The following is a 25010-nucleotide window of genomic DNA, read 5'->3' as shown; positions in this document are numbered from 1 at the left end:
CCCTTTTAACTGCCCATTAATATAGACTTCTTCAGAAACAAACACTTTTCACACCATTCAAGAAAGATTTGGCATTGAAGATTACATATTTTTATAGCCATGGGAGTTAAAAACTAATTTTAATATATAAATATATTTTTCTTTACTTGATAAATTACTCTCTTAGGAGCTCTGGAGAGAGGGAATGCAGGATGTGTCCAGTTATTTCCTTTATAAATGTTTGTATCAGTAAATAAGCTTATTGTTTTGCACAGTGCATCTACGAACAAAACGTTATACATAAGGTTGCACCATATTTGAGCAATTATATGAATGTATTACTGACAAATTTTTCATAATGATTAACATATTGAATTTGCTTTTGTTATTAGCATGAATTTTTTTTTACATCATTTTAAAAGATAGAAAAGATTTAAAAGATTTAAAAGGTAAACATGACATTCTCTACAGCAGGTAATTATTGCATCAATGACCCTAGAAAACTATGGGCCAGATTACAAGTGGAGAGCTAAATATCGCTTTCATGAAAGCCATATTTGCTCTTCACTTTGTAATGGCATTACAAGTTCACATTGAGGTCATGTTCTCATTGCTGGGAAGCATTGCGCTCACGAGAGCGCACTTCTATAGGCTCCTATGGGCTCCTATGGGAGCTTTGTTCTGATGCCGTCGTGCAGCGAAGGGGCTAAGTAACTCAGAGATCGCAGCAAACATAAATATATATATATATATATGATTATATACATATATATTTATGTGTTTATAATACACATAAATATGAATGTATATAAGCATATATATTTACAGAGAACACATAGTTCCCATAGACTGCAATTCAGTGCCATTTTTTTTCTAAAACTCCACTCCCACCAAAATATATATAAATAGCCCCAAAATACTGCCAATGCAGTTTATTTTATTAAAAATGAAAGATGCTGCTATCTTTATTTTTTAATAAAATACAGTAGGCTGTATTTTGGGGCACATTTATAAAATTAACCAGAGATCTGATCTCTGGTTAATGTTATTAGCTCTAATTGCTACTGCGAGTTTGCGGTATCAATAAACAGTCACTTGTAATGGCTGGTTAATTATCGTGTGCCCACAGACTTGAGCTCCACTTGTAATTTAGCCATATGTGTTTAACCCCCAGAGGTAAAGTCCTGCACAGGGGCAACTTTAGATAACTAAGGGATATACAAACAAGGATATTCCCATAGGTGGCGCTTCCTGAGAAAAAAGTCCTCTAGCAAATATACAAATAATAGCATATGTAACACAACAAATCAAACACAGTGTGATACATATGTGAAAAAAGTCCTTGATATCCAACAGAAGGCCGCACTCTGTCAAAAAGGTGGTCAGTCCCTGGTAATGTATGGTCTGAAAAAAAGGAAGACACAGAGGCGCCAATATGGCCTAGTAACGTCTGCACAGATAATTCTCCAACAGAATATGAAATGGTTCTCACAAAGGTGAAGCACCCAATGGTGCAGGTGACACAGACTGGATCAATTAGCAGTGGTATAGCCTGAAGAAACAGCCTAGAGGGGCTGAGAAACGCGTTGCTTTGTTTTAATAAAAATTTTATTTTAACCATACACTTGCTGATATCCTGGGGATTTTTTCTGGCACACTGTGTGGCTGGTGAGTGGAGTGGAATCCTTCAACGCCTGAGCACAGTCTACTGGGCAACTGAGAGGTCCCAACTTACCTTTACTGAACCTGGAGGTGCGCTCCTGATTGTAAGTCTGACCAATAACTATTACCTACTGATGGTTTAAACTGTACAAGGCCATGGGAGTTGTGTTTTATCACTTATAGGAACTGAGGTGTGGATTGCTGCTGATCATACCAAGGGCTATACATGCTGGCACACAGTGAGCTGGACCACTGCTAATTGATCAAGTCTGCGTCACCTGCACCATTGGGTGCTTCACCTTTGTGAGTACCATTTTATAGTACAGTACCAATTCTGTTGGAGAATTATCTGTACAGACATTACTAGGCCATATTGGCGCCTCTGTGTCTTCCTTTATTTACAGGGGCAACATTGACAGTGATTGGCAGGTAAAGTGACTGCCACTCTTGACTGACTTACCAGCCATTTTTTGCTAAGGAACTGCAAAGCTTGCAGCTACCAAGTGCCATTTACCTATGTGTTTAATCCATTTTGGGGGATTAAACGGATAAGAAATTTAAAAATCTCCTTTCATTATTCATTCTATACCATATATCACTACAGCTGGAGATTACTTTCTTACTTGATTTGGTTGGGCTTGGTAAGCCCCCTCCGTGCTCTTGTGAGTAGTGGGTGCTGTATTCACTTTTGCTTATTCCACATATTTATCTTTGCACAAGCCACTGCTTGTGCAATGTCACTCCTTCTTGTGTGTGTCCAATAGTATGTGAGCTGAGTCTGTCAATCACCCTGTTTGAACAAGGCGCCTTTTATCTGAATCATTAAAAAAAAAATTGAGTTACACATCCCTTTAAAAATATTCACCTAAATTACAAGTTTTGCACTAAACCGGGTGTGTAAATAACGCTAAAAATTCAGCGGTACCGCACTTTCCATAGCGCTGCCATTACAAGTTACAAAAAAACCTTCTTGTGTTGTGCGATAAGCTCCATACCACACAAAAGCCAAGTCCTGACTTGACGTGCTCATGCACGTTTTTCCCCCATAGACATCAATGGAGAAAAAGTGTTAGAAAAAATCTAACACCTGCGATTGCGGAATGGCGATCGCTATAACACAATCCCTATTTGATGTCTATGGGGACAAGAAGGTTATGTAAAAACCTAACACCCTAACATAAACCCCTAGTCTAAATACCCTTAATCCACCGTCTGTGACATTGCTACCAACTAAATAAAGATATTAACCCCTAAACCACCACCCCCCAACATTGCCTACACTAAACAAAGTTATTAACCCCTAAACTGCCGCCCCCAACATCACCAACACTACAATAAAACTATTAACCCCTAATCCGCTGCCCACCCGCATTGCTAACACCTAAATAAAACTATAAACCCCTAATCCACCTTCCCGCATCACAAATACTCAACTAAACCTATTAACCCCTAAAGCGCTGCCCCCGACATCGCCAACACTAAATAAACCTATTAACCCCTAATCCACTGCCCACCTGCATCGTCAACACTAAATAAATCAATTAACCCCTAAACCGCTGGCCCCAACATCACCAACTCTAAATAAAGTTATTAACCCCAAAACGCTGCTCCCAACATTGCCGACACTACAATAAAACTATTAACCCCTAATCCGCCACCCGCCCGCATCGCAAATACTAACCTAAACCGCCAACTACCCACATTGTGACTACCTAAATAAACCTATTAACCCCTAAACCGCCGGCCCCCCAGATTGCAACAAACTAAATTAAACTATTAACCCCTAAATCTAACACCCGCTAACTTTAAATTAAACTTACCATATAACTACCTTCAAATAAATAAAAACTTACCTGTGAAATAAAAAAAACTAAGCTTAAACTATAAATTAACCTAACATAACTATTCTAAAAAAAATATATATAGCACAAATAAAAACCTTAATTACTAAATTAAAAAATCCTACAAAAAAAAATAACATTACAAAAAAAAGTCTAAAATTATGAAAAATATTAAATAAGATTATCCAAAATAAAAAAATTAAACCTAATCTAATACCCCTATAAAAACAAAAAAGCCACCCCAAAATAATGGCAATGGGTAGCTAAGGTTTATTTTAGTTAGGTCTTTTTTTATTTTGGTGGTTTGTGTGGGTAGGGGGTTGTATTGTTAGGGGGGACTTTGTATTTTTTTTGCAAATAAGAGCTGATTGCTTCAGGGCAATGCCCTACAAAAGGCCCCTTTAACCCCTTAATGACAACAGTACTTTTCCATTTTCTGTCCGTTTGGGGCAAAGGCTATTTTTACATTTTTGCAGTGTTTTTGTTTAGCTGTAATTTTCCTCTTACTCATTTACTGTACCCACACATATTATATACCGTTTTTCTCGCCATTAAATGCACTTTCTAAAGATACCAATAGTTTTATCATATCTTATAATTTACTATAAAAAATTATAAAATATGAGGAAAAAATTGAAAAAAAAAACATAATTTATGTAAGAACTTACCTGATAAATTCATTTCTTTCATATTAGCAAGAGTCCATGAGCTAGTGACGTATGGGATATACATTCCTACCAGGAGGGGCAAAGTTTCCCAAACCTCAAAATGCCTATAAATACACCCCTCACCACACCCACAATTCAGTTTAACGAATAGCCAAGAAGTGGGGTGATAAGAAAAAAAGTGCGAAAGCATATAAAATAAGGAATTGGAATAATTGTGCTTTATACAAAATCATAACCACCAAAAAAAAAGGGCGGGCCTCATGGACTCTTGCTAATATGAAAGAAATGAATTTATCAGGTAAGTTCTTACATAAATTATGTTTTCTTTCATGTAATTAGCAAGAGTCCATGAGCTAGTGACGTATGGGATAATGACTACCCAAGAAGTGGATCTTTCCACACAAGAGTCACTAGAGAGGGAGGGATAAAATAAAGACAGCCAATTCCTGCTGAAAAATCCACACCCAAAATAAAGTTTAACGAAAAACATAAGCAGAAGATTCAAACTGAAACCGCTGCCTGAAGTACTTTTCTACCAAAGACTGCTTCAGAAGAAGAAAATACATCAAAATGGTAGAATTTAGTAAAAGTATGCAAAGAGGACCAAGTAGCTGCTTTGCAGATCTGGTCAACCGAAGCTTCATTCCTAAACGCCCAGGAAGTAGAAACTGACCTAGTAGAATGAGCTGTAATTCTCTGAGGCGGAGTCTTACCCGACTCAACATAAGCAAGATGAATTAAAGATTTCAACCAAGATGCCAAAGAAATGGCAGAAGCTTTCTGGCCTTTTCTAGAACCGGAAAAGATAACAAATAGACTAGAAGTCTTTCTGAAAGATTTAGTAGCTTCAACATAATATTTCAAAGCTCTAACAACATCCAAAGAATGCAACGATTTCTCCTTAGAATTCTTAGGATTAGGACATAATGAAGGAACCACAATTTCTCTACTAATGTTGTTGGAATTCACAACTTTAGGTAAAAATTCAAAAGAAGTTCGCAACACCGAATTATCCTGATGAAAAATCAGAAAAGGAGACTCACAAGAAAGAGCAGATAATTCAGAAACTCTTCTGGCAGAAGAGATGGCCAAAGGGAACAAAACTTTCCAAGAAAGTAATTTAATGTCCAATGAATGCATAGGTTCAAACGGAGGAGCTTGAAGAGCCCCCAGAACCAAATTCAAACTCCAAGGAGGAGAAATTGACTTAATGACAGGTTTTATACGAACCAAAGCTTGTACAAAACAATGAATATCAGGAAGAATAGCAATCTTTCTGTGAAAAAGAACAGAAAGAGCAGAGATTTGTCCTTTCAAGGAACTTGCGGACAAACCTTTATCTAAACCATCCTGAAGAAACTGTAAAATTCTCGGAATTCTGAAAGAATGCCAAGAAAAATGATGAGAAATACACCAAGAAATATAAGTCTTCCAGACTCTATAATATATCTCTCTAGACACAGATTTACGAGCCTGTAACATAGTATTAATCACAGCGTCAGAGAAACCTCTTTGACGAAGAATCAAGCGTTCAATCTCCATACCTTTAAATTTAAGGATTTCAGATCCTGATGGAAAAAAGGACCTTGTGACAGAAGGTCTGGTCTTAACGGAAGAGTCCACGGTTGGCAAGAGGCCATCCGGACAAGATCCGCATACCAAAACCTGTGAGGCCATGCCGGAGCTACCAGGAGAACAAACGAGCATTCCTTCAGAATCTTGGAGATTACTCTTGGAAGAAGAACTAGAGGCGGAAAGATATAGGCAGGATGATACTTCCAGGGAAGTGATAATGCATCCACTGCCTCCGCCTGAGGATCCCGGGATCTGGACAGATACCTGGGAAGTTTCTTGTTTAGATGGGACGCCATCAGATCTATTTCTGGAAGTTCCCACATTTGAACAATCTGAAGAAATACCTCTGGGTGAAGAGACCATTCGCCCGGATGCAACGTTTGGCGACTGAGATAATCCGCTTCCCAATTGTCTACACCTGGAATATGAACCGCAGAGATTAGACAGGAGCTGGATTCCACCCAAACCAAAATTCGAGATACTTCTTTCATAGCCAGAGGACTGTGAGTCCCTCCTTGATGATTGATGTATGCCACAGTTGTGACATTGTCTGTCTGAAAACAAATGAACGATTCTCTCTTCAGAAGAGGCCAAAACTGAAGAGCTCTGAAAATTGCCCGGAGTTCCAAAATATTGATCGGTAATCTCACCTCCTGAGATTCCCAAACTCCTTGTGCCGTCAGAGATCCCCACACAGCTCCCCAACCTGTGAGACTTGCATCTGTTGAAATTACAGTCCAGGTCGGAAGCACAAAAGAAGCCCCCTGAATTAAACGATGGTGATCTGTCCACCATGTTAGAGAGTGTCGAACAATCGGTTTTAAAGATATTAATTGAGATATCTTCGTGTAATCCTTGCACCATTGCTTCAGCATACAGAGCTGAAGAGGTCGCATGTGAAAACGAGCAAAGGGGATTGCGTCCGATGCAGCAGTCATAAGACCTAGAATTTCCATGCATAAGGCTACCGAAGGGAATGATTGTGACTGAAGGTTTCGACAAGCTATAATCAATTTTAAACGTCTCTTGTCTGTTAAAGACAGAGTCATGGACACTGAATCCATCTGGAAACCCAGAAAGGTTACCTTTGTCTGAGGAATCAAAGAACTTTTTGGTAAATTGATCCTCCAACCATGATCTTGAAGAAACAACACAAGTCGATTCGTATGAAATTCTGCTAAATGTAAAGACTGAGCAAGTACCAAGATATCGTCCAAATAAGGAAATACCACAATACCCTGTTCTCTGATTACAGACAGCAGGGCACCGAGAACCTTTGTAAAAATTCTTGGAGCTGTAGCTAGGCCAAACGGCAGAGCCACAAACTGGTAATGCTTGTCTAGGAAAGAGAATCTCAGAAACTGATAGTGATCTGGATGAATCGGAATATGCAGATATGCATCCTGTAAATCTATTGTGGACATATAATTCCCTTGCTGAACAAAAGGTAAGATAGTCCTTACAGTTACCATCTTGAATGTTGGTATCCTTACATAACGATTCAATATTTTTAGATCCAGAACTGGTCTGAAGGAATTCTCCTTCTTTGGTACAATGAAGAGATTTGAATAAAACCCCATCCCCTGTTCCGAAACTGGAACTGGCATAATTACTCCAGTCAACTCTAGATCTGAAACACATTTCAGAAATGCTTGAGCTTTTACTGGATTTACTGGGACACGGGAAAGAAAAAATCTCTTTGCAGGAGGTCTCAACTTGAAACAAATTCTGTACCCTTCTGAAACAATGCTCTGAATCCAAAGATTGTGAACAGAATTGACCCAAATTTCTTTGAAAAAACGTAACCTGCCCCCTACCAGCTGAGCTGGAATGAGGGCCGCACCTTCATGTGGACTTAGAAGCAGGCTTTGCCTTTCTAGCTGGCTTGGATTTATTCCAGACTGGAGATGGTCTCCAAACTGAAACTGCTCCTGAGGATGAAGGATCAGGCTTTTGTTCTTTGTTGAAACGAAAGGAACGAAAACGATTATTAGCCCTGTTTTTACCTTTAGATTTTTTATCCTGTGGTAAAAAAGTTCCTTTCCCACCAGTAACAGTTGAAATAATGGAATCCAACTGAGAACCAAATAATTTGTTACCCTGGAAAGAAATGGAAAGTAAAGTTGATTTAGAAGCCATATCAGCATTCCAAGTTTTAAGCCATAAAGCTCTTCTAGCTAAAATAGCTAGAGACATAAACCTGACATCAACTCTGATAATATCAAAAATGGCATCACAGATAAAATTATTAGCATGTTGAAGAAGAATAATAATATCATGAGAATCACGATGTGTTACTTGTTGCGCTAAAGTTTCCAACCAAAAAGTTGAAGCTGCAGCAACATCAGCCAAAGATATAGCAGGTCTAAGAAGATTACCTGAACACAGATAAGCTTTTCTTAGAAAGGACTCCATTTTCCTATCTAGAGGATCCTTAAACGAAGTACCATCTGACGTAGGAATAGTAGTACGTTTAGCAAGGGTAGAAATAGCCCCATCAACTTTAGGGATCTTGTCCCAAAATTCTAATCTGTCAGGCGGCACAGGATATAATTGCTTAAAACGTTTAGAAGGAGTAAATGAATTACCCAAATTATCCCATTCTTTGGAAATTACTGCAGAAATAGCATCAGGGACAGGAAAAACTTCTGGAATAACTACAGGAGTTTTAAAAACCTTATTTAAACGTTTAGATTTAGTATCAAGAGGACCAGAATCCTCTATTTCTAAAGCAATTAGGACTTCTTTAAGTAAAGAACGAATAAATTCCATTTTAAATAAATATGAAGATTTATCAGCATCAACCTCTGAGACAGAATCCTCTGAACCAGAGGAATCATCAGAATCAGAATGATGATGTTCAGTTAAAAATTCATCTGTAGGGAGAGAAGTTTTAAAAGATTTTTTATGTTTACTAGAAGGAGAAATAACAGACATAGCCTTCTTTATGGATTCAGAAACAAAATCTCTTATATTATCAGGAACATTCTGCACCTTAGATGTTGAAGGAACTGCAACAGGCAATGGTACTTTACTAAAGGAAATATTATCTGCTTTAACAAGTTTGTCATGACAATCAATACAAACAACAGCTGGAGAAATAGCTACCAAAAATTTACAGCAGATACACTTAGCTTTGGTAGATTCAGCACTTGACAGCGATTTTCCTGTAGTATCTTCTGACTCAGATGCAACGTGAGACATCTTGCAATATGTAAGAGAAAAAACAACATATATATAAAGCAAAATTGATCAAATTCCTTTAATGACAGTTTCAGGAATGGGAAAAAATGCCAAAGAACAAGCTTCTAGCAACCAGAAGCAATAAAAAATGAGACTGAAATAATGTGGAGACAAGAGTGACGCCCATATTTTTTCGCGCCAAATAAGACGCCCACATTATTTGGCGCCTAAATGCTTTTTGGCGCCAAAAATGACGCCACATCCGGAACGCCAACATTTTTGGCGCAAAATAACGTCAAAAAGTGACGCAACTTCCGGCGACACGTATGACGCCGGAAACGGAAATAGAATTTTTGCGCCAAAAAAGTCCGCGCCAAGAATGACGCAATAAAATGAAGCATTTTCAGCCCCCGCGAGCCTAACAGCCCACAGGGAAAAAGTCAAATTTTAAGGTAAGAAAAAATGTTAAATTAAAATGCATTATCCCAAATATGAAACTGACTGTCTGAAAAATAAGGAAAGTTGAACATTCTGAGTCAAGGCAAATAAATGTTTGAATACATATATTTAGAACTTTATAAACAAAGTGCCCAACCATAGCTAGGAGTGTCACAAAAAATAAGACTTACTTACCCCAGGACACTCATCTACATATAGTAGATAGCCAAACCAGTACTGAAACGAGAATCAGTAGAGGTAATGGTATATATAAGAGTATATCGTCGATCTGAAAAGGGAGGTAAGAGATGAATCTCTACGACCGATAACAGAGAACCTATGAAATAGACCCCTTAGAAGGAGATCACTGCATTCAAATAGGCAATACTCCTCACATCCCTCTGACATTCACTGCACGCTGAGAGGAAAACCGGGCCCCAACTTGCTGCGGAGCGCATATCAACGTAGAATCTAGCACAAACTTACTTCACCACCTCCATCGGAGGCAAAGTTTGTAAAACTGAATTGTGGGTGTGGTGAGGGGTGTATTTATAGGCATTTTGAGGTTTGGGAAACTTTGCCCCTCCTGGTAGGAATGTATATCCCATACGTCACTAGCTCATGGACTCTTGCTAATTACATGAAAGAAATACACTTTTTCTAACTTTTAGCCCCAAAATCTGTTACACATCTACAACTACCAAAAAACACCCATGCTAAATAGTTTTTAAATTTTGTCCTGAGTTTAGAAATACCCAATGTTTACATGTTCTTTTCTTTTTTGCAAGTTATAGGGCAATAAATACAAGTAGCACTTTACTATTTCCAAACCACTTTTTTTCAAAATTAGCGCTAGTTACATTGTAACACTGAAATCTTTCAGGAATCCCTGAATATTCCTTGACATGTATATATTTTTTTTAGAAGACATCCCAAAGTATTGAACTAGGCCCATTTTGGTATATTTCATGCCACCATTTCACTGCCAAATGTGATCAAATGCAAAAAATAGTTCACTTTTTCACAAATTTTTTCACAAACTTTTGGTTTCTCACTGATATTATTTACAAACAGCTTGTGCAATTATGGCATAAATGGTTGTAAATGCTTCTCTGGGATCCCCTTTGTTCAGAAATAGCAGACATATATGGCTTTGGCGTTGCTTTTTGGTAATTAGAAGGCCGCTAAATGCCACTGCGCACATACGTGTATTATGCCCAGCAGTGAAGGGGTTAATTAGGGAGCATGTAGGGGTAATTTTTGGGGTAATTTTAGCTTTAGTGTAGTGTAGTAAACAACCCAAAGTATTGATCTAAGCCCATTTTGGTATATTTGATGCCACCATTTCCCCTTTGTTCAGAAATAGCAGACATATATGGCTTTGGCGTTGCTTTTTGATAATTAGAAGGCTGCTAAAAGCCGCTGTGCATCACACGTGTATTATGGCTAGAGGTAAAGGGGTTAATTAGGTAGCTTGTAGGGAGCTTGCAGGGTTAATTTTAGCTTTAGTGTAGAGATCAGCCTCCCACCTGAAACATCAGACCCCCTGATCCCTCCCAAACAGTACTCTTCCCTCCCCCACCCCACAATTGTTCCCGCCATCTTAAGTACTGGCAGAAAGTCTGCCAGTACTAAAATAAAAGGTATATTTGTGTTTTTTGGTTTTTTTATAGCATATTTACATATGCTGCTGTGTAGAATCTGTGTAGAATCCCCCCTTAGCCCCCAACCTCATGGATCCCCCATCAAACAGTTCTCTAATCCTCCCCCTCTAGCTTAATGGGCGCCATCTTGGGTAATATGCTTTCATTATTTGTTTGCCCTTTTCTGTAGTGTAGCTTCCCCCCACACACACACACACTCGCAGAACCCTTCGATTGTTTTATAAATAAAAATCACCCTTTTCTCCCAATCTTTTATTCAACTTTTCTGTAGTGTAGCAACTAGCGGTTCCCACCCGCTCCCGCCCTGTGCATGCGCCCGCCCGCCGCCCCCTGTGCACGCGAGCGCAGCCGTGCGCACCCCCTGACACTCCCACCTCCGATCCCGCCCCCCTCCACATCACAGGCCCATTGCAGGCCGCCCACCCGCCTCCCTGCTTTGCTCCCACCCACCCACCAACGATGCTTCAGTGCAGAGAGGGCAACAGAGTGTCTCTCTCTGCATCAGAGGCTTGTAAAGGGGTATTGCAGGATGCCTCCATATCGAGGCATCACTGCAATACCCTCAGAGCTGCTGGAATCTATCGCAATCACTTCCAGCACTCTGTTAGAGCTAACCTAGGTAGGCTCAAACTAATCTCTAAACCTTTTAAAATCTCCTCTTAGCTCAGAGCATTTTGAAAGTTTTTCACAGCTAGACAGTACTAGTTCATGTTTGTCATATAAATAACATTGTTTTCACTCCCGTGGAGTTATTTAGGAGTCTGCACTGATTGGCTAAACTGCATTTCTGTCAAAAGCACTGAGATAAGGGGGCAGTCTGCAGAGGCTTAGATACAAGGTAATCACAGAGGTAAAACATATTAATATAACTGTGTTGGTTATGCAAAACTGGGGAATGGGTAATAAAGGGATTATCTATATTTTTAAACAATAAAAATTCTGGTGTAGACTGTCCCTTTAAGCTCAGTTTTTTTATTTCACAGGTAAGTTTTTATTTATTTGAAGGTAGTTATATTGTAAGTTTAATTTAAAGTTAGCTGGTGTTAGGATTATGAGTTAATAGGTTTATTATAGTATTTGCGGTGCAAGGGGTGGCTGTTTAGGGTGTTAGTGTACTTTGTAACATTTTTGTTATGAGTTTTGTGAAACATTTTTGTTTTGCAAAATCCATAATTACTGTTTTTTGATAGCGGAATGGATTGTGGCGGTATAAGCTATAACGCTAGCGGAATAGCCGGACCACACAACTTGTAATAAGGGTGACCTGAAAATTTCACACTCAAATGTGATTTTTTGAGTGCAGAATTAATTGTTGCGGTATAGGCTAAAACGCTAACGGTATAGCTGTAACGTTGTGACTTGTAATACGGTTGAGCTGAATTCTGCTTGCAAAGGCCAATTTTTCAGCGGTATAGCCGTACCGCAACACTTGTAATCTAGGTCATTGTTATCCAGGTTCAACAATGCTCTTTTGAATTAAAACAAGTAGGCCTAGATCTAGAGTTTTGTCGGTAACGACCCGCGTAGCTAACGCTGGCTTTTTTCTGGCCGCACCTTTTAAATACCTCTGGTATTGAGAGTTCACAGAATGGCTGTGTTAGGCTCCAAAAAAGGAGCGTAGTGCATAATTTAACGCCACTGCAACTCTCGATACCAGAGTTGCTTACGGACGCGGCCAGCTTCAAAAACGTGCTCGTGCACGATTCCCCCATAGAAAACAATGGGGCTGTTTGAGCTGAAAAAAAACACCTGCAAAAAAGCCGCGTTCAGCTCCTAACGCAGCCCAATTGTTGTCTATGGGGAAACACTTCCTACGTCTGCACCTAACACCCTAACATGTACCCTGAGTCTAAACACCCCTAACCTTACACTTATTAACCCCTATTCTGCCGCCCCCGCTATCGCTGACCCCTGCATATTATTTTTAACCCCTAATCTGCCGCTCCGTAAACCGCCGCTACTTACATTATCCCTATGTACCCCTAATCTGCTGCCCCTAACACCGCCGACCCCTACATTATATTTATTAACCCCTAATCTGCCCCCACAACGTCGCCTCCACCTGCCTACACTTATTAACCCCTAATCTGCCGAGCGGACCGCACCGCTATTATAATAAAGTTATTAACCCCTAATCCTCCTCACTAACCCTATAATAAATAGTATTAACCCCTAATCTGCCCTCCCTAACATCGCCGAAACCTAACTTCAAACATTAACCCCTAATCTGCCAACTGGAGCTCACCGCTATTCTAATAAATGTATTAACCCCTAAAACTAAGTCGAACCCTAACACTAACACCCCCCTAAGTTAAATATAATTTAAATCTAACGAAATTAATTAACTCTTATTAAATAAATTATTCCTATTTAAAGCTAAATACTTACCTGTAAAATAAATCCTAATATAGCTACAATATAAATTATATTTATATTATAGCTATTTTAGGATTTATATTTATTTTACAGGTAACTTTGTATTTATTTTAACCAGGTACAATAGCTATTTAATAGCTAAAATAGTTAAAATAATTACAAAATTACCTGTAAAATAAATCCTAACCTAAGTTACAATTAAACCTAACACTACACTATCAATAAATAAATTAAATAAACTACCTACAATTATCTACAATTAAACCTAACACTACACTATCAATAAATTAATTAAATACAATATCTACAAATAACTACAATGAAATAAACTAACTAAAGTACAAAAAATAAAAAAGAACTAAGTTACAAAAAATAAAAAAATATTTACAAACATCAGAAAAATATTACAACAATTTTAAACTAATTACACCTACTCTAAGCCCCCTAATAAAATAACAAAGACCCCCAAAATAAAAAAATGCCCTACCCTATTCTAAATTACTAAAGTTGAAAGCTCTTTTACCTTACCAGCCCTGAACAGGGCCCTTTGCGGGGCATGCCCCAAAGAATTCAGCTCTTTTGCCTGTAAAAAAAACACATACAATACCCCCCCCCAACATTACAACCCACCACCCACATTCCCCTAATATAACCCAAACCCCCCTTAAATAAACCTAACACTAAGCCCCTGAAGATCTTCCTACCTTATCTTCACCATACCAGGTTCACCGATCGATCCAGAAGAGCTCCTCCGATGTCTTGATCCAAGCCCAAGCGGGGGGCTGAAGATGTCCATGATCCGGCTGAAGTCTTCATCCAAGCGGGAGCTGAAGAGGTCCATGATCCGGCTGAAGTCTTCTATCAACGGCATCTTCAATCTTCTTTCTTCCGGATCCATCTTGCAGACCTCCGACGCGGAACATCCTGCTGGCCCGACGGACTACCGACGAATGAAGGCTCCTTTAAGGGACGTCATCCAAGATGGCGTCCCTCGAATTCCGATTGGCTGATAGGATTCTATCAGCCAATCGGAATTAAGGTAGGAAAATTCTGATTGGCTGATGGAATCAGCCAATCAGAATCAAGTTCAATCCGATTGGCTGATACGATCAGCCAATCAGATTGAGCTCGCATTCTATTGGCTGTTCCGATAGGGGTTTAGGGGTTAATACATTTATTAGAATAGCGGTGAGCTCCAGTCGGCAGTTTAGGGGTTAATGTTTGAAGTTAGGTGTCGGCGATGTTAGGGAGGGCAGATTAGGGGTTAATACTATTTATTATAGGGTTAGTGAGGCGGATTAGGGGTTAATAACTTTATTATAATAGCAGCGTTTTGCGGTCGGCAGATTAGGGGTTAATAAGTGTAGGCAGGTGGAGGCGACGTTGTGGGGGGCAGATTTGGGGTTAATAAATATAATATAGGGGTCGGCGGTGTTAGGGGCAGGCGATGTGGGGGGACCTCGGTTTAGGGGTACATAGGTAGTTTATGGGTGTTAGTGTACTTTAGAGCACAGTAGTTAAGAGCTTTATAAACCGGCGTTAGCCCAGAAAGCTCTTAACTACTGACTTTTTTCTGCGGCTGGAGTTTTGTCGTTAGAATTCTAACGCTCACTTCAGACACGACTCTAAATACCGGAGTTAGAAAGATCCCATTGAAAAGATAGGATACGCAATTGAGGTAAGGGGATCTGCGGTATGGAAAAGTCGCGGCTGAAAAGTGAGCGTTAGACCCTTTCCTGACTGACTCCAAATACCGGTGGTAGCCTAAAACCAGCGTTAGGAGCCTCTAACGCTGGTTTTCACGGCTACCGCCAAACTCTAAATCTAGGCCGTACATTTTACAATATAATGTTTCATTAACATATAAATAGTATTTAGGTAGGTTTCATACAAACAAAAAATATTATTATTAAAATGATCAATTCCTGTGAGATTATAAAAGAAAAACAAAATGAGCTACAATAAAAATAATGCATTACTATCAGCTCAAAATAAAAGCCAACAGCAAACACAAACAAGTAAAAATACAGTTAATCGAAAGGAAGGTCATGCTGACATAAACACTGCTCGATGGATTTTATAATCTTGTCTACCTTTATTATATTTCTTTAGCAGTTTTTCTTCACTAAGAAAGCTATGTTTTCAGGTGTTACATGGTAGAAAAAGAGAGAATATATTATATACAACATGGTGTATTAACAAATAAATTTGATTACAGGCAAATCTTTTGATTTCTATTGTGACTATGCTATTTGCTATTCATGGATATATGCCTTTCAGTTACATTTAATATCTGACACATTTTATTTACGCCATGGATTACAGAAGGATTTTAAGTCTGCAATTTAAAGTATATCAAAAACTTCCAAGCAAAGTTTAAATAAAATACTCTCTAAAATGAATGGAGAATAACTTGATATATTAAAAAAAGTTCTCATAGTTAACATCCACCCTTTGGACTCTTGTTTAATTAGGGTTAGGCTTTGCAAAATTAGTGATACATTATATTCAGAGACTCAAATAAGATACTGATAGTCAAGATTGGGATAAAAAAACAAATATTAAAAAGGGTAAAGCTAATGTGTTAGACTGTGATATTGTGTGTCCTTTATGGTGGTGTCTCCAATATTATATAGCATTAAGAACTAAATGTATTTTGCTTGCATAGCAGTATAGTTCTGTAAGATACTTTAAACAATTTGAAAGTTAAATAACATATTAACAATTATTTATGTATGTAATTAACAACAACTTATTTGCAATAAAGAAAAAACAAAACTAAATGATAAGTGTATATGTATAGACAGACCTTGGCATTTCTACCTCCTAAATATCAATAATATGATAAAATCCTCTCTCGATGTCCTGATTGGCCAGACCAAAAACTAAAAGGACATTGCAAAATAATGTTTAAATCTTTTTGCATGAATAATGTTAACCTCTTAGTGACCAGAGCACTTTTCCATTTGTTGACCGTTTGGGACCAATTTTTACATTTCTCTTATTCATTTACTGTACCCACACATATTATATACCGTTTTTCTCGCCATTAAATGGACTTTCTAAAGATTCCATTATTTTCATCATATCTTATAATTTACCATAAAAAAATTATAAAATATGAGGAAAAAATGGAAAAAAACACACTTTTTCTAACTTTGACCCCCAAAATCTGTTACACATCTACAACCACCAAAAAACACCCATGCTAAATATTTTGTAAATTTTGTCCTGAGTTTAGAAATACCCAATGTTTACACGTTATTTGCTTTTTTTGCAAGTTATAGGGCAATAAGTACAAGTAGCACTTTGTTATTTCCAAACCATTTTTTTTTCTTCAAAATTAGCGATAGTTACATTGTAACACTGAAATCTGTCAGGAATCCCTGAATAACCCTTGACAGGTATATATTTTTTTTTAGTAGACAACCCAAAGTATTGATCTAGGCCCATTTTGGTATATTTCATGCCACCATTTCACCGTCAAATGCGAGCAAATAAAAAAACTTTTCACAAACTTTTTCACAAACTTTAGGTTTCTCACTGACATTATTTACAAACAGCTTGTGCAATTATGATTCTCTGGGATCACCTTTGTTTAGAAATAGCAGATATATATAGCTTTGGCATTACTTTTTGGTGATTAGAAGGCCGCAAAATGCCACTGTGCACCAAACTTGTATTATGCCCAGCATTTAAGGGGTTAATTAGGTAGCTTGTAGGGAGCTTGTAGGGTTTATTTTAGCTTCAGTGTAGTGTAGTAAACAACACAAAGTATTGATCTAGGCCCATTTTGGTATATTTCATGCCACCATTTCACCGCCAAATGCAATAAAATAAAATAAAAAAACGTTAACTTTTTCACAATTTTAGGTTTCTTACTGAAATTATTTACAAACAGCTTGTGCAATTATGGCACAACTGGTTGTAAATGCTTCTCTGGGATCCCCTTTGTTCAGAAATAGCAGACATATATGGCTTTGGCATTGCTGTTTGGTAATTAGAGGGCCGCTAAATTCCACTGTGCACCACACTTGTATTATGCCCAGCAGTTAAGGGGTTAATTAGGTAGCTTTTTAGGGTTAATTTTTAGCTTTAGTGTAGAGATCACCCTCCCACCTGACACATCCCACCCCCTGATCCCTCCCTAACCCCCCTCAAACAGCTCTCTTCCCTTCCCCACCTCACAATTGTCACCGCCATATTACGTACTGGCAGAAAGTCTGCCAGTACTAAAATAAAAAGCATTTTTTTTTATATTGCTTCTGCAGTGTTGGATACCCCCTTAGCCCCCAACCTCCCTGATCCCCCCATACAGCTCTCTAATCCTCCCCCTCTACCTATTTGCTGTCATCTTGGGTACTGGCAGCTGTCTGCCAGTACCCAAATTGCCCCAAAAAATGTGTTTTTTTTATTTTTAAATTTAAAAATGTATATTTTCTGTTGTGTACCTGCCCCCCTCAATACCCTACCCACCCTCCCCCTCCCAGATCCCTTCCCCAGCACATTTTATCCCACCCTCCCTCTCCCTCCTTTCCATTGCTTTTAATTAATAGCCGGGTAATAGCGGCGCACGCCTCCACACACCACCGCCGCGACCGCAGCACTTACCTATCGGATCCAAGTAAGCACAGCCAGATGTGTACATCGAGGGGCCGCCCACCCACCTCCCTACTGCAGCTCCCACCAACGCATCATTGGCAGAAGCAGAGAGGGCCACAGAGTGGCTCTATCTGCATCAGTGGGGTAAAAAGGGTATTGCAGTGATGCCTGAATATCGAGGCATTACTGCAATACTCTGGAAGCAGCTGGAAGCGATCAGGATCACTTCCAGAGCTTCAAACCCCAGTGGACGTGCCAGGCACGTCCTTGGTCCTTAACCCCTTAATGACCGGACCATTTTTAAATTTTCTTACCCTTAATGACAATGGCTATTTTTACATTTCTGCAGTGTTTGTGTTTAGCTGTAATTTTCCTCTTACTCATTTACTGTACCCACACATATTATATACCATTTTTCTCGCCATTAAATGGACTTTCTAAAGATACCATTATTTTCATCATGTCTTATAATTTACTACAAAAAAAATAATAAAATATGAGGAAAAAATGAAAAAAAACACACTTTTTCTAACTTTGACCCCCAAAATCTGTTACACATCTACAATCACCAAAAAAAAAACCATGCTAAATAGTTTCTAAATTTTGTCCTGAGTTTAGAAATACCCAATGTTTACATGTTCTTAGCTTTTTTTGCAAGTTATAGGGCCATAAATACAAGTAGCACTTCGCTATTTCCAAACCACTTTTTTTCAAAATTAGCGCTAGTTACATTGGAACCCTGATATCTGTCAGGAATACCTGAATATCCCTTGACATGTATATATTTTTTGTTAGAAGACAACCCAAAGTATTGATCTAGGCACATTTTGGTATATTTTATGCCACCATTTCACCGCCAAATGCGAGCAAATAAAAAAAAAACTTTACATTTTTCACAATTTTAGGTTTCTCACTGAAATTATTTACAAACAGCTTGTGCTATTATGGCACAAATTGTTGTAAAAGCTTCTTTGGGATCCCCTTTGTTCAGAAATAGCAGACTTATATGGCTTTGGCATTGCTTTTTGGTAATTAGAAGGCCGCTAAATGCTGCTGCGCACCACACGTAAATTATGCCCAGCAGTGAAGGGGTTAATTAGGTAGGTTGTAGGGAGCTTGCAGGGTTAATTTTAGCTTTAGGGTAGAGATCAGCCTCCCACCTGACACATCCCACCTCCTGATCCCTCCCAAACAGCTCTCTTCCCTCCCCCACCCCACAAATGTCCCCGCTATCTTAAGTACTGGCAGAAAGTCTGCCAGTACTAAATAAAAGGAGTTTTTTTTTTTTTTTATAAAAAAAATAAAATATTTTAGCTGTGATGGACTCCTGCCTTAGACCCAACCTCCATGATCCCCCCCCAGCTCTCTAACCCTCTCCCCTATCTAATTGCGGCCATCTTGGGTACTGGCAGCTGTCTGCCAGTACCCAATTTGCCCCAAAAACAAAAGTATTTTTTCCTCTTTTGGAATTTTTTATGTTTTCTGTAGTGTAGCAGCCCCCCACAATACCCCTATCACCCTCCCCCTCCCAGATCCTTTTATATTATTTTTTTTTAAAATCTTTCCCCCCCCCTCTTCCCTCCTCATTGGTGTCAGTGGGCAGCTAATGCGCGCGCCTGCGCGCCCCCCGCACGCTCCCGGCACCCGGCGTGCACATTGCACTTCTAGGAACCGGATGCCGGGTAACAGCACTCTGTTAGACAACTGACGTACCAGGTACGTCCATTGTCATTAACTGCTTGTTAATGCATGACGTACCTGGTACGTCAGTTGTCATTAAGGGGTTAAGTGTATTTTTTTGAGGACGTGTCTGGTACGTCCTTGGTCATTAAGGGGTTAAAGAGATACTAAACCCAAAACTTTTCTTTAATAAACTCAGATAGAGCGTGCAATTTTAAGCAACTTTCTAATTTAAAAAACAGGAATGTAAACCTTAGGAGCCAGCTCATTTTTGGTTCAGAAGCTGGGTTTTGCTTGCTTATCGGTTTTCTAACTGTAGCCATCAATAAGAAAGCGCTTTCCAGGGTGCTGAACCTAAAATGGGCTGGCTCCCATGCTTTACATTCCTGATTTTTAAATAAAGATAGCAAGAGAACGAATAAAAATTGATAATAGAAGTAAATTAGAAAGTTGCTTAAAATTGCATGCTCTTTCTGAATCACAAAAGAAAATATTTGGGTTTAGTATTCCTTTAACTTAAAGGGACATGAAACAGAATTTTTTTTTTCTTTCATGATTCAGAAAGAGCATGTGATTTAAAACAACTTTCAAATTTACTTCTATTGTTTACTTTGCTTCCTTCTCTTGTTATCCTTTGCTGAAAGGTCTATCTAGGTAAGCTCAGGTGCAGCAAATAACCTAGGTTCTAGCTGCTGATTAGTGGCTGTATTTATATACCGATTGTCATTGGCTCACCCCGTGTTCAGTTAGAAACCAGTAGTGCATGGCTGTTCCTTCAACAAATGATACCAAGAGAATGAAGAACATTTGATATTACAACTAAATTGGAAAGTTGTTTAAAATTGTATGTTCAACCTAAATTATGAAAATTATGAAAGAAAAGTTTTGGATTTCTTGTCCCTTTAACGCTGTTTATTTAATTTAATTTCTATTTTTTTTCTACTTAGAGGAAGTGAATGTTTATATACAGATGGTGAGCTGGATAGACGCTCAATGGCGGATTTTTGACAGCTCTATTAGTAGAAAGCATCATGTATCTCACAAGCATGTAAAACGAAGAAAAGACAAGCACAGCCCGACTCAAGTGTAATGTCTTGGCTGATTTGAATTTAAAGAATCAAATCAGCCAAAAGGAATGCAAGGGCACCCTTATATAAAAGGGGTACCTTGCATACAATCTTCAGTGTGCGGCTGGAGAATGCTTAAAATTTGTTTTATTTTTAAAATATATATATATACAAATTCCTTTTATCCTTAAATAGAATAAAACGCTGCACTCAATGGTCTTTAGTAAAATCTATAATCCAGTTTAATTACATCACATCTTCATGAAACAAGTATCCCCAGACGTTTCGGTACCAAACCGGTACCTTTCTCAATGGGTAGTGCAAACTGTAGCCAAATGTTCTCTACTAAACACAAAAACCATCCCTAATTAACCAAAACGTGCTATTCACTTCCGGTTCGGCTGGGCCAATGCGGAATCGCCACATCACTGCTAGCGTACATCCACTAGCTCTATCTGGGCACAGGGCTAATTATCATAGCCACTCCCCCTGTGACAAGTAACCACTAAATCAAAGCAATAACATTCAACTGCAGCGGAGACTCACAAAGGCACAGCCGATCTTGGAATCTTATACCAACCATATTGAGAATAAAAACAAACTTACTCGTAATTATATACACAACCGATTAGCCCATCGGATTAGGCTACTTTATATTTAAAAATTACTACTTAACAGTGATACCTAATTCACTTCATGCTCATCGTAACATGGTAGAAATTTTCATAGGCGGATTTAGACACTCCTTAATTTAATATAAAAACAAAAGGAAGAAGGCGCTCCAATGGTGCAGTATGTTACAACAGATGGGTTTAAAATTCCCCAAAACACCCTCTAAGAGTGCACTATAATGCAGTGCTATTCCAACAAGCTGGATTGATCAGAGCCCACCAGCTAGCTCACATAGGATCCACTTTTTATCTTGGCTCTGTAGTAAGAAAGACAATTGGGGGGAGGGAAAGACACTCCAATAGTGCAGAGTGCAGATGGTCAATTTAAAAGAACAATGCTCCCAGTAATTAATTTAATAATCCAAAACAAATTTTATGGGCATAATTAGAGCCAAACCGTTCACTCAAATGGTACCACTCTTTTGTTTTTTCTGTGCCAGATGAGACCTAGACCGAACAGTCATAGAATAATCCAGCTATAAAAACACATTATAATACAACTGTGTATTCAAGCCTCTAGGAGCTACAGTGTCCAAACGATAAATCCATGATGCCTCTATCTGCAGGAGCTTCTTGTGTCTTTCACCACCTCTATTCAGTGGTGGTACATAATCAATCAACATAGTCTTAAGGCTGGCAGCAGTGTGTCCTGCTTGCATAAAATGCCTGCCCACAGGCTGGTCCGATGTTTGTTTTTCTATTGCAACTCTTATGGCGTGACAATGATTGGCCATACTCTCCCTAAAGGAGGTAGAGGTCTTGCCAACGTAAACAAGAGCACATGGACATGCTGGTACATGATAATCTGTGATAGATCTTGTAGCTTCTTCCATTACGGGGATGATGAAATTGAGACCCTGTGGTCATACTGTTACATATGGTACAATCCCCGTATTTATAGCAACCCAACTTCTTATTGACATCCATCCAAGTGCCTTTCTGATAGCATCTTAGTGGGTCATTACGTACTAGAATGTCCTTTAAGCTGGGAGCCTTTCTGTATACAATTCAGGGTGAATCCAATTGTGATAATGGAAGTAATCTGTCAGATTTCACAATGTCCCAATTAGTTCAGACAGACTCCTCCAACACTTTGTGTAGGGGGGTAAATGTTGTGATGCAATTGATATTATTGGTGGTATCCTTCTCCATGTTCTTATTGTTCAGGAGTGTTCTTTGACCATATCATGACATTTTCTCATGTGCTCTATTGATATATATTGATCTGTAGCCCCTCTTCTTTAGCTTTGTCTTCATATCTTCTTCTTGTGTTACTCTAGTATTAATGAGTGTATTATTACGTGCCACTCGCATGAGCTGTGAGGAAATGATGCTCCTCTTCTGATGTTCAGGGTGAAAACTAGTTGATAGAAGCAAAGAATTTTTATCTTTTGGTTTAGAATATAGTTAAGTGGCAAATCTAAAGCCCTCCTCACATGCATATTTTGTATTATTGAGATCCAAAAATGATATGGTATCAGTACTATACGCGTACTTAAAATGTATTGGTGAATCCAACCTATTCAGAGTATCTATCCAACTCACTAGCGAATCTACTGAACCCCTCCAGACCAGAAACACATCATCTATATACCTAACATAAAATTTTATTTTAGGAACAGACAAGGTCTTCATTATAAAGGTTTCATACCAAAGCATATGTAATTTGGCATATGCTGGAGCCATATTCGAACCCATGGCAGTCCCTGCTATTTGTAAAAATAATTAATTCTCAAATTTGAAATAATTATTTTCCAAGCAAAAAGTTAACAATTCAAGAAGGAACTCTATGGGGGGCCCCGCATATGCCAACGATGCAGTTAACATGGATCTGACAGCCTGTACAACTCCTATGTGAGGAATCACGGTGTAAAGGCTGTCCACATCCATAGTGACAAATAAATCGCCATCTTCCAACCACTTTATGTCAACTAATCTCCTGATCAGAGAGGGTGAGTCCAATAAGTGTGAAAAAGATTTTTTTACTTCAGGCTGAAGATGATAATAAATAAATTCCACAACTTGTGAACATAATGAACCCCTGGCAGACACAATAGGTCTACCAGGGGGGTTGATCAAAGTTTTATGAACCTTAGCGAGTAGATATAAAACTGGAATAAGCAGAAAAGAAACAGTCATAAACCCATATTCATTCTCATTTATCATACCTATGTCAAAACCACATTTCAAAATATAGTCCAATGCTTTTTTAAAGGACACAGTAGGGTTACCCCTCAATTTACAATAGGTAGTGGTATCAGATAGCTGCCGATAGGCCTTGTTGTGGTAGTCAATATAGTTTTGAATCACTATGGACCCACCCTTATCTGCTGTGTCTATAATAATGGAATGATCATCTTTAAGGCTCTGTAGGGCTGTTAGCTACTCTTTGGTGAGATTTGAGAAATATTTCTCTGGTTTTGCCTGTTCACAAGTATTAGTAACCATCCGTGTAAAACTTTGAATGGAAGGATTGTGGTTGGCAGGGTCAAAATTACTCGCTGCTCTGAATTTGCTGGATACGGTCTGTGGTTTGTCTTTAAAAAAATCCCTAATTCTGAGTTGTCTCTGCAACTTATATACATCCACATTCATGTGGAATTTATCAATTTTGGGGGTGGGGACAAAGGACAGACCTTTACTCAGCAATTTCTTCTCATTATCACTTAAAGGGTGGTCACTGAGGTTATAGACAATATCTATTTCCTTTTGGGGGGGCTTTTTCTTTATACTCTCCCCTTCTGACATATTTCCTACGTTGTTTCTTTTTGTAATGGGTAGTGGGGGTTTGTTTGATGACCTTGTTGTAATTCCCACTAAAGGGAGTTCTGTACCACTTGCTCCACTAGGTGTCTCATTGTCACCCTCTGTTGAATCCCCGCACTATTATCAACTGTCTCTCTATTTTGCGTCTGTTCTTAAATTGCCGTCTACGCCTAAATTGAAAATTGGAGTCATCTTTCCCATATAGCCACCTATATATCTTTCTTCCGGTAGTCTGTTTCAACTGTGACCAATTTGCTATTCTTAAATGAAAGTAGATCATTATGATATTTGGCGACCTGTGCCTCAAGTTTTTTTTATCCAATTCTCAATAGAATCATTGACTAGTACCTGATAACTCTGTTGTTTAACCTCATTGATTATGATTTTAAATTAAATTGTACAGCCTGTTGGATTCCTCAACTACCAGTAAAAAAAAGATTATATGAGCACTTATTTAAGATCGAGCACCATTTCCTGCAAAAGTCAGAATTTGATCGCCCTATGATGGGGATGTTCTTAATACGGAAGCTCCTTGGTATGTGCTTATTTTTATGGTAGTTGGAAAAATATACTGAATGCAAATGGTGGTCTACCTCCCTCTTTTGTAAATTTAAGAGTTTATGATAAACATCCAGGGATATCTCCCCTTTCAGTTCCTGCAACTCTGCCACAACACATATCCTCTCAGCATCATCTTCTGTGAACATAAAGGAATCTTTATTCATAGAGTCATTACAAATATTAGAAAATGTATGCTGTGTGAGTCCCGAAGTTTCCATCCTGGCACTTAAAAGCAGATGTCACAACAAAAGGAATCAAGTCCACTGCGGGTATAGTG

The sequence above is a fragment of the Bombina bombina genome, chromosome 5 (assembly GCF_027579735.1).
Source record: "Bombina bombina isolate aBomBom1 chromosome 5, aBomBom1.pri, whole genome shotgun sequence".
Lineage (NCBI taxonomy): Eukaryota > Metazoa > Chordata > Amphibia > Anura > Bombinatoridae > Bombina > Bombina bombina.
The sequence above is the reverse complement of the archived record's forward strand: the minus strand, read 5'-3'. Positions refer to the sequence as shown.